This window comes from Lates calcarifer, linkage group LG3, assembly GCF_001640805.2.
Source record: "Lates calcarifer isolate ASB-BC8 linkage group LG3, TLL_Latcal_v3, whole genome shotgun sequence".
Taxonomy (NCBI): Eukaryota; Metazoa; Chordata; class Actinopteri; family Centropomidae; genus Lates; species Lates calcarifer.
Window position 1 is genome coordinate 6,992,647 of NC_066835.1, and position 10,403 is coordinate 7,003,049.

The 10,403-nt window shown below is 39.4% G+C and overlaps 1 protein-coding gene across 1 annotated transcript in view; it reads left to right on the forward strand.

Moving 5' to 3' along the window:
- csmd2 (CUB and Sushi multiple domains 2) overlaps window positions 1–6,117 on the forward strand; it is a 223,016-nt gene extending 216,899 nt beyond the window's left edge. Inside the window, 1 exon segment of the mRNA XM_018701481.2 lies at window positions 304–6,117. The gene's annotated coding sequence lies outside the window, so the exon portion shown is untranslated.
- The last annotated feature ends 4,286 nt before the right edge of the window (window positions 6,118–10,403 follow it).

Genomic DNA, 10,403 nt, shown 5'->3' on the forward strand with positions numbered 1-10,403 from the left:
TCTGTGATTGGATTTCTTCTGCCGCAGTCCCTTTGATCCGTATCTTTCATATTAATGAATCTCATTTGATTTGTTTATACTTTATTGAAAAAGAAAGAATATGTATGTTTTATTTTAACACTGTTCAGAATATAATATTAATGCTTTTATCTTCTCTCTTTGTGATTTCCTTCATCTTTATCATCTCCATTCTTTCGGTTATTGCTTACCTTTTATTCATTTGTCTTTGTTTCCCTGCTTTCATTTTCTTTGCCCTTCCCTTACCATGTCTTATACTTTTCTTACACCCCCATTCTTTGTTAGATCTTTGCATTCATCCTTGATTCAGTTAGGGGAGGAGAGGTGCACCACATCTTCGCCTGCCTGCCAACAGAGGACATCCATAGTTCCTCGAGCAGAGGGCAAGACAAAGATTATTTTATTTGCTGAAACACATTCAAGAAACATCTCCAGCGGTAAAGGCTCTTACCCCGGAGTCGAGAAAAAAAAAAGGGAAACCATGTGGAGACAACAGCAACTGTAACAAATGCCAAAAGCAAAATGCTTTTTTGTAACTTAACATGGTTTCTTGATCATTTTCCATATTTCGAGGAGAAGCTTCCACCTGAAACTGCAGCCGGCAGGGTGGAAGTGGTAGTGCTGGAAGCAAAGCTGTGATGACTTTTCTCACCGACCTCCGCCTAAACCCAGAGGGAATTTAATGGTCAACTAAGTCAAGGAATTGACCTGTAGCTATCAGAGATCTCTGTGCAAGTGAACTGTACGGTGGACAGCTGCCTTTGCTGGCCTGTGTGAGTCAGAGAGAGACAGTCTGGACTGTTTCGATTCATTCTTCTCTCTGTTTTTCCATTTCATTTTTTGTTTCGTTTTTGCTTTCTTTTCTATATGCTGCTCGCTTTCTGTGATGAGTAATTGGGAACCCTGCTTTTCCCCAACTGTCTGCTCCTGAGGCTGTTGAAAGGGTTCATCGGAGGCCCCTGGTCTCTGGCTGAGGATAAATTAAAAAATCAGTGAGTTTTGAAGGCCATGTTGAAGACACACATTCTATCTTTACCTTTTGAGCTTGACTTAGTTTTTTTTGTTGTTGTTGTTTTTGTTTTTTGAAGCAGGGATGAAATTCTGCTTGCTGAGGCAGCTGTGTCTAGGCAGGGGTTACAAGGAAGCTAGGGTTGCTGAAAAAAGCACTTAGTAAGAATTTGTAGAGAGAATTTATGAGTGTGTGTGTGTGTGTGTGTGTGTGTGTACGTATATGTGTGTATGTATGAGTGTGTATTTCTACACACATTTGTGGTGGCTGCAACTGCAATCTGTCCCAAAATATGTCCTGTCTGTTTTGGCCCCAAAGATTCAACCACACATGACAGATAATTTGCTAAAAAAAAACGTTTTTTTCCTTACTTACATGTTATTTTTTACTTTAAAAAATACAAAGGATATTGCTTAGGAGCACCACTTTGTGTTCACCTGGATGCTCTGGACACCAATAAATGAAATGTCTACTTGGAACAAGTAATGATGACAATGTACAGCTCCTCAAGAGAACAAAACCTGAAGGCTATGTCAGTCTCTAGCTCTGACATTCATCCTCTTTCTCTCAGCTCATAGTGATTCATATGCAGTCACTTCACTTTTTTGTGTCTGAGAGACACTGTAAAGAAAGTGTGGGTAGACAAAACCACCTCTCAAACTGATGCACCTAAATCAAAATGTTAATCAAGAGGATATAGTGTCAGGTTTGCCTCTTTGAACCATCCATTGTTGCCTGTGAGGCTGGGTATCAGCTTGGTTGATGTAGGGATGGCACCTGCGATAATTCCGTCTGGGGACCACATCATATCTCACCCTTTTTTTGCCTTCATTTTCAAAAGTCATAACAAAGCTGTGGCACCAAGTTACAGAGAAACAAGTGGCACATTGTCTTCAGAAAGAGTGAGTGCGAGTCTGATGTCAAATTCTCTACTTTTGACCTCCTTTTTAATCCTGGATCCACCTTCACATGGTTCCTCTGGCCTGAAGGCGGTGCACGCTGCACTGCTCTGAGATCAAGATGCAGTATGAGCTCCCTAAACTTGGCCTCAGGAAAACAAAGATCAAAGAGCGGTCATGTTTCTTACTCCCTCGAAATGTTCAACTGAAGGCGTTTTATAAAGTCTGAAGAATGGATGAGTCAGTGATGTTTTCCCTCTGGATTACATTCAGGTCTTTTCCTCCAAGTTAACTTCTGACAGCTCCATCTCTTTGAAAAGAAGAGTAGCGTCGCTTTGTTTTGTCTTTGCTCATCACGAAAATGTTGCAGAGGGCTTCCTCGGAGCTGTGACAGCAGGGGAGTTGCTGCCATACTGATTACTCCCATGCTTTCAACTGGAAATGATAAATATGATATTTGTTGAGGGGGGGGGGGCGTATCCCTCTAATGCTAACACTCTTCAAATCTGTGGCAAGTGGGGAGTGATATACATGAAATATTGTTTTGAAAGTGCGACACAGGAAGCCAACTGTCATCACACTGACACTGATACGACAGCAGGACTTTGGCTAGTGAATGACATGCCTGATGAGAAGAGTGGATTCAAAACATGAATGCTTTTGTGACCCTTACAACGTGTGTGTATGTGTGTATTGAGAAGGAACGAAACCCACTGGATTTTTAAACACCCTATTTACCACTTACTGTCCCCATACCTGTGTATCCTGTGGATGCTGAGTGGGGTGAATAGTGCTCCAATTTTCACTGCAGCAAATTGAGACATTACGTGCAATTTGCTTTAATTTAGCCTCGCTTCATTGTCGAACCCATATCGAATCCTGAATTCATCCTTCCATTATCACTGACAGGACAGATCCTCAATTATGTAATATCTGACTCCCCCCCAAAAAAAGCAGTCTAAAACATCCATACTGCTTTGATTTACCATGTGCTCTTTGGCATCCTCCTTTTAAGTACCAAAATTGGTGGGAATTAGGAGGAAATTCGACTTGCATGGATTTGTTTTGGTACATTTGCATATACATTATACCTATATAAATGTGGCAAAGTGGGTTTCACAGTCAAAATCAGCCTCCATACCAACAGGTTTTTAATGAAGTCTTTACAATCACCTACAGTACATAATTTCCCTCAGAAATTCAGACCTTTGAAACCAATCACTCTATTGTTCCTTCAATCAGTTTCGCTGTGGGTCGGTAATTGCTTTTACAATTTTATTACTTTTAAAGCTCTCCGCTTATCTCGACAGTACAGATAGAATATTGCCCCTTGCCTGCTCCGGTCGTGAATTGATGGAAAAGGAAACGATTGAATTACCCTGGAGATTTCACGGGGGAGAGGAGCAGTTGCACTCGCGTTATCTCGAAGGCATTGGTGCTCAGTTCTCATAGTTTTATGCAGCTGTTGCATTGCGCATTTCATTTATTTAATTTATTTATTTATTTTGATTCTGAAATTGCTCCAAATATTTTAGCTGAGTGAACAGCTTCATTACATTCCAGTTAGTTTCTGTTAAGGCCGCTTTGAAGTGGTCTTTCCCCTCCATTGATTCTTCCCATGGCGATGTTTAACACGAATTACGCAACACTTTATTAAACTATGTTGAGTATTAAACAAACAAATGTGATTAGCGAGTGCAATAGGAGATGATGCCCCACTGCCTAGATGCAACTGATTCTATTTGACCGGATTTAGACAGAGGATTTGGACAAACATAATACAGAAGCATATTCTCTCACAATTATGATTGTTTTTACCAACAAGGGCTCAGTCTTAGAAAATTCAGAAAAGGTTTTAAAGGGCCATAGTCATACTTTTTTCCCATGTTTTTGTACCTCCTCCTCCTCCTCCTCACCAGTCTCCAATAAGCACTTTACGTTCATTATAGTGCCTTGGTACAACCCCATGTTATGATGAACCAGCGCGAGTGGCTCATGGGTTATCATACTTTTATATCAGAGCTCCATTTCTCTGTCTTTCAGACCAGTCGTCGTTATCGTTTCTGCCTGTATAACCCTGACACACACCTGCTGAAGGAACTGGGAGCTCTTTGCATCTGTGTTTTTGATCTTACAGGAATTAAAACTGAGCTTGTTAGGATCCTGTTAGAGTAACCATCAATTTTTTGCCCTTTTTTTTCACGAACAACGTGCTCATTAGTACTGCATTTCGGTGTCTTGGATCTATGTGCTGACATGTTTGGCTGCGTGTTTGTGTTGTGTGTGTGTGTGTTTTTAAGAGGTTAAAAAGTCACTTTTTCAACCAAAGAAAACAATCTAAATTCAACCAGATTAGAATTTGGCAAAATTGCTAAATTAAGACTAACTGTTCAGTCAGTTCTTGATGTTGCCTCATTTAGTTCCACTAGTGAGAAAAGTTTTTAATAAGCAACAAGACATTTTCAAAAATTCATGCTGGTAATTTTGCATAAATGGGAGTTTTCACTTAATGGGCACTACATCTATAGAAATATTTTCTTTTTAAGAAAGTTCTCAAAGAAAGTGCAGCACAGTTATATGAAAATGAAGATCAGTGAGTTCTGGACAGAGCCGTGCTATAGGACTTAGAGGACAGTCTTTCTTGATAGCAGCTGGCTACTTCCTGGTTCGTTTTGCATATTTTAAGACAGAAACTCTGTTCATCCCAGGTTCATTTTCGTTATCAGCCAGACACAGCTCGAAGTTCTCTCCTGCCCACCATCTCTTCTATAATGAAACACACCACAGTTATGGTATGGTGAGTTCCCATTGAGTTCACTGAATTTCCTCACAGTCGGAGACGAGACCAAAAGCTTCCCATTTCTTTCTGCAGCTAGAGCTCTCACTTTTCTGCAAAGGCTGCGCTGTGCATGCATTGAAAACCCAAGAAATCCATTGGTCATGCTGCGTGACATATTCTGCATCAGCTGTCATTTATAATCTCCCATCTTTCATTGTCACCACATATTGACGGATGCGACAAAGCCACACTTCCTGGCGTGTTTTTTCAGGCCTATTCCATGTAATCTGCCTTCACTATTCAGCCCATTTCAGTGTGTCTAGTGGACTTAAACATGGGGGGAGAAGCAGATGTATTTTGAAAAGTTTAGATGAATTTTATTCTATAAATGGAGATAAGAGTGGACTGGTATGATTTGCGATCAGATCGCTGGAGTTACTGCTGAAAAACTACTGAATGTATTTCATTTCACTGAGTGCATCAGAATTTATCTATCTATACTGTGTTCAATATCTGTAATCCCACAACTGCTCCTCTGTTTGTGTGCAGTAATGGAAAAAAATCTGTGTTGCCAGTTATGTGTCATCCTTGGAATAAAAACAGAATGTCCAATTTATCTAGAGTATAATATAGCAAAATATTTACAGAGAGCTGCTTTTTATTACCAGAGACTTTACATTCCTGTGTGTTTGTCATGGTAACAACGTTATTACAAGGTCCCAGGTTTTCGTTTCCTTTTTTCATGATATTATTTCATGCCAGTCCTGTAGATTTCTCCACTATAGCCTCTACATGAGACTGAAATGCATGACAACCCATAGCGCCTAAGCGAGATCAACATGGCCCTTAAACGCCTCAATAAACCAACAAAACAGTAAAAGGCAAAGATTGAGTGTCTTGCTGTACACCAAAAGGGATTACTGCAAAGGAACGGACAGAAGTGGACTTGAGCAGACTGTGTGTAACTTCAGAGAGCAACTACAGATGGAAAGTGTCTCTATGAAAAGAGAATATGTTAACGAATAAAAAACTTTTTTTTGTACAGAGATATATTTTTATGAAAATACATTTGTAATATAAAAAGAAAAAATGGATTGACATATATGTAAATGTTTTTCTTTTTCATTATTGTAGTACAAATGCTAGTGGGGAGTATATGAAAAATCTATATATATAAATATAAATATATATATATATATATAAATATATACAAAGAAAATAGAAACAAGGCTTTTGTATATGTAAAAAAGATTGTAAATAAAAGTTTACATACATACTGTACATATGTAAGACCCACCATGGCTTGTCTGCAATATATAAAATGTATTTTATCCGTCTGTATATGATGCTTTGCATTGTGTCTAAGCTTATTCTACTTTCTTGAACTTGAAACTTATTTTGAAGGTTTTGGAATAAAATATAAAACCTACTTTCCATTGAGGGGGTTTCATTGAATACATGTATTTATTGCTTCCAAACCCAGAATCCAGTAGCTTACCACCCACAGTTAGCCTCTGGGGGTAAGATGCAATGCTGTTGTATATAACCAGTTTTTTGATATTTGTCCATACAACATATGGGCACTGTATCCTTTGTGTAAGTATACTTTTGTGTGTGTTTAAGGGCCACATTCTCTCTGCATATTGACTGTTTATCTGCATACTTACACGGTCTTTCACCTCCACTCTCTTGACTTAATATTTGGCTGTTAACAGGGTTGTGGGCACTAGTAAGACAGAAAGAATGAGAGAAAGAGAGTCATTATTATCGTTATTATCGTCATTATTTTGACATGAATAAACATTTTAAAGGTATGGTTTACAGTGACACACTTTCTCCAGGACAGAACTATTTGTAAATCCAATACTAAGTTTGTTCATTAAGTCCTTTCCATTAAGTTATTAATAACTACCAGTCAGAGTGCTGGGCATCCTGTTCACTCAGTGACCTGTAACCTGACCTGTTATCTGGTGTGTGCACACAATTGACAGGAAAACAAATCCAACACACTACATACTACAGTAATGTGAAATATTGATAAGTACTGGAAGGCTAATTGGATCGTATTACTTTTATGTCAAACTTGATTTAAACAAGTGTATGAGCATGTTCAAACAGTGACTGTAAAAAAAACAAGCAATTGTATTAGAAAGTAGATCCAAGAGAAACAAAAATAATATATAAGCAAACAAGTAGTTTGTCTTTTGCATTTAGCGTGACTAATGTAAGGAGGCCCCACTTTTACAGCTAATACACTGTTGTCTATGTTTTAGCCACTGAAAATGGGAAACTTTCAAAACACAGCAGGAGGCGGGAAATGAGATTTTAAAAGCCTTAAATCTCAGCAGTTAACTTACTAAATAATGCACTGCAGATCTCAACATTACAGTCATAAAACTTTTTAAAACTCATTTAACGTATTTCGTCTATTGTGACAATATAGACATAAAAGTACGCCCCCAGAACTTCACTCAGTTGTCGTTTTCGCTCCAGCAAAGTTGATAATAGCATCAGAAAATGCCTACAGTCGTTTTTTTCTCCCTTCTTTTATGAAGTACCAATAGACTGCTGGGAAATGCTCATTCTTTTTACCATATAATAATGGTTTTCTTCTCTACTTTCAAAGGTCATTCTTGCATGTAGACTACTTTTGATTACTTTTAGTGTAGTAGAGGACAAACAACCTGCAGTTCATAGCAGTAGAGTAAAAATATTTTAATGCTTGCTCCGGCTCGTTCAAATAAGTGAGTGCATATGTGAGTGTGTGGCTGTGTTTCACCTAAGTATTGGCAAGGTTAGAGCCTTTTCTTGATTGATTAAATCAACAGCCATACACGGGTCATTAGTCACTCCTGTTCTCGACCAGGTTTCCCACAGTGATTAATCAAACTTTGTCAAAGTTGCCCTGACCTGCGAGAGTGTTCCTTCGCAGCAGCCGGTTAGCTTTCCGTCCTCAAGATTGGACTTTAAAAAATGTTCATGGCTTCAGTGTTTGTGTCCCAAGTCAATGTGGAGCATTAACTTAACGGCCGCTCTACTTCATCACCGACTGACGATGCGGATCAAAAAAAGGAGCCATTGACTTCATTTCCAGGCAGATAAATCATACATGCTGACGTCCTGTGAACTCAAGGCGCTCTCCGTGATTACCTCCGCATCAGATTCTGCTCAAATGCACTGTATAATGGTTTATCCTCTTCTGAGGTCATTTGTAAGATCAAGTGGATTGGGTTTCTGGGTTGGGAATTAAACTGCCTTTTAAGTTGCTTGTTGCTCTGGCTCACTGATAATTCTCTTTATGTGCATCATTGCTTCTGTGGATTCCACTAAGTTCTCTGATCAGTTTGCAGCTACTGTAACATCGCTCCCATGAGTCTGTGCAACAGCCTGCTAATTCAGCCTGACTAAATTCTGAATGACACACATTGCACTAGCCGGTGCTCAGAAGCCAGTTTAACATCAACATCAGTTTTACTACTTTTCTCTTACTGCGCCACACAAATGTCTCCCTCAGGCCTTTTAATGGCAATGAGAGAAGTTCTGAGGGAAAAAGAACGGAGGAGAAAAGATTTTCTGGAGCTTTTGAGAGTGTCTTTGAACATGTAGATGCGAGACGACAATTAGCTTTGTCACTTTTATCACTGTGCAGAGTCTGACACATCACACTGACAGCTATACACTCCGCCGTATTGCCTGAGATGACAGCTTCCTCCAATTACGCAGATGTCCGGCAGCCATGTTCCCTTTGTTGCTTTTTTAATAAGAGGAGCTTATTATGCTGCACTGAAGACTGCACTATTCATTGCAGAGATCATTTGGGACTAAGCAAGTCCCCATCTCAATTTACAACATATGAACTGTTTACTTGAGATCCTCTCAGAGAAGCTGTGTGTGGTTTTGAGAAATTAAAGATTGAGTCATTACAGCTTTAGCAGGCTGATATGGTGTTTGAACAGACAAATATTAATGTCTTGCTTCTTGCTGAAACTGCTTTTACACTGATAATCCTGTGCATATGTTGTGGATGTGGATAATCTTTTATGTGATTGGCATAAAAACACTAGCTTGGACAGATAATATGACATTATTATATCTGTTTTCCTATTTTTAATCTCTGTTTAATTACTTTCCCTGTGTTTGTTGATAGCAAGGTCAGAGGGGGCATCTCTTTTGGATCAGTCCACTCGATTTCCCGCCATCCCTTGTTTTACTGTGTCAAGCCGGGATATTCGAGGAGACATCAAAGCATGGGGTTTACCCTTGCAAATCCCCCCAGCGTGCTGGCCCGGGCCTTGGCTAATATCAGGCAAATCCACCCGCTGCTGTCCCAGAAGACGTTGGACCAAGGATGAAGGGACTGACTGATGAGAGGAAGTATATACAGTATTTGCTCAGTCAGTTGAATTTGTCAGTGGGGGGTAGGGGCTTACTTACTGCAGCTCATGCACCGTGGGAAGACTAACTCACTGTAATTATGAGTAAATATCAGAGAGGCCGGTCGTTGCTGGTGTTTCTTGAGGCCAAGCTCTCTAATCTGGGTTTCATGTGGTTGTCACAAGCCTGTAAGAATGTTAAGGTATGCTGTAATCAATTCAAGTCGGAGAAATCCTTTTTAAAAATTCAATTAGATTAGTAAACTTCTTCACATTCAGTGTTTTCAGTCATTACCCTGCTGAAGTTGCAAACTTTTGCTGGTAAAAAATGGCAATAGCAATAATCTCCTCAGCCCCTCTTTGTTCTAAATCATACAGTGGTTTAATTAATAAAGAAAGCAGAGGGGGAAAAAACAGACTGATAATGTCCTTGCGAGTCTTGAGAATGAGAAAAAAAAACTTCTCATTATCTTAAATAATGAATGAGTAAAAAGAAAATCCGAGCACCATGATAACAGTCAACAGTGAGTCTCCAATTACCACCATCCTTGGCTCATAACAATAGGACAATAACGAACAGGGAACTGTCAACACTCTGTGGCATAATGGGATAGCGATACCCAAGGCTCATCAGGAGGAGATGCACAAACGTGGAAGCAGTCTTAGAATCAGCTCTGTCGCTCTTTCTTATTCCTCCTTTGTCTCACTCACTCTTTTCTCTCCCCTTCCCCTTTCAGTCAACTTGAAACAAGCACTCTTCCCGCATGTGACTGTCAGATTGACTCATTAGTACATTTGTGTAATTATCAGGATAATTAATGTCAAATCAGGGAGTAATGCAGCTATTGATGAGGCAGCTGAGGGAGATGTTTTTATTTTGATTATTTCACACTGAATATGTTATAACTAACTTGAACAGATATCATTTTTTTGTCATTTATTGTGCATGACAATGAAAGGCAGTCACACAAATAGCTAGCGCAGGATTGAACTGGCTTTACAGATCTTTATAGCTAGGATCAGCTCATTTCAGCTCTTAGTTCCACTACTTTACTCTTTTGGGTTCACTCTCACTGCTCTCAGAGCTCTCATTTTTTGGCCACACCAAGCAGCTGCTTTTAGTGAAAATCTCGAAAACGCTACAGTACTGTCCAATGCACAGTTAGAGCTTTTAGTAGCTGTGGAGCCTGTTGTTTCCCACAGAGTTGGTAGAGACCAAAAACAGAGCTAAAAGAAAGTAATTATTAAACTTAGATTTGTCTGGTGGCCAGAAACAAGACTCCAAATGAGTGATAATGTTGCTCTATAACTGCTGGATGTGATTG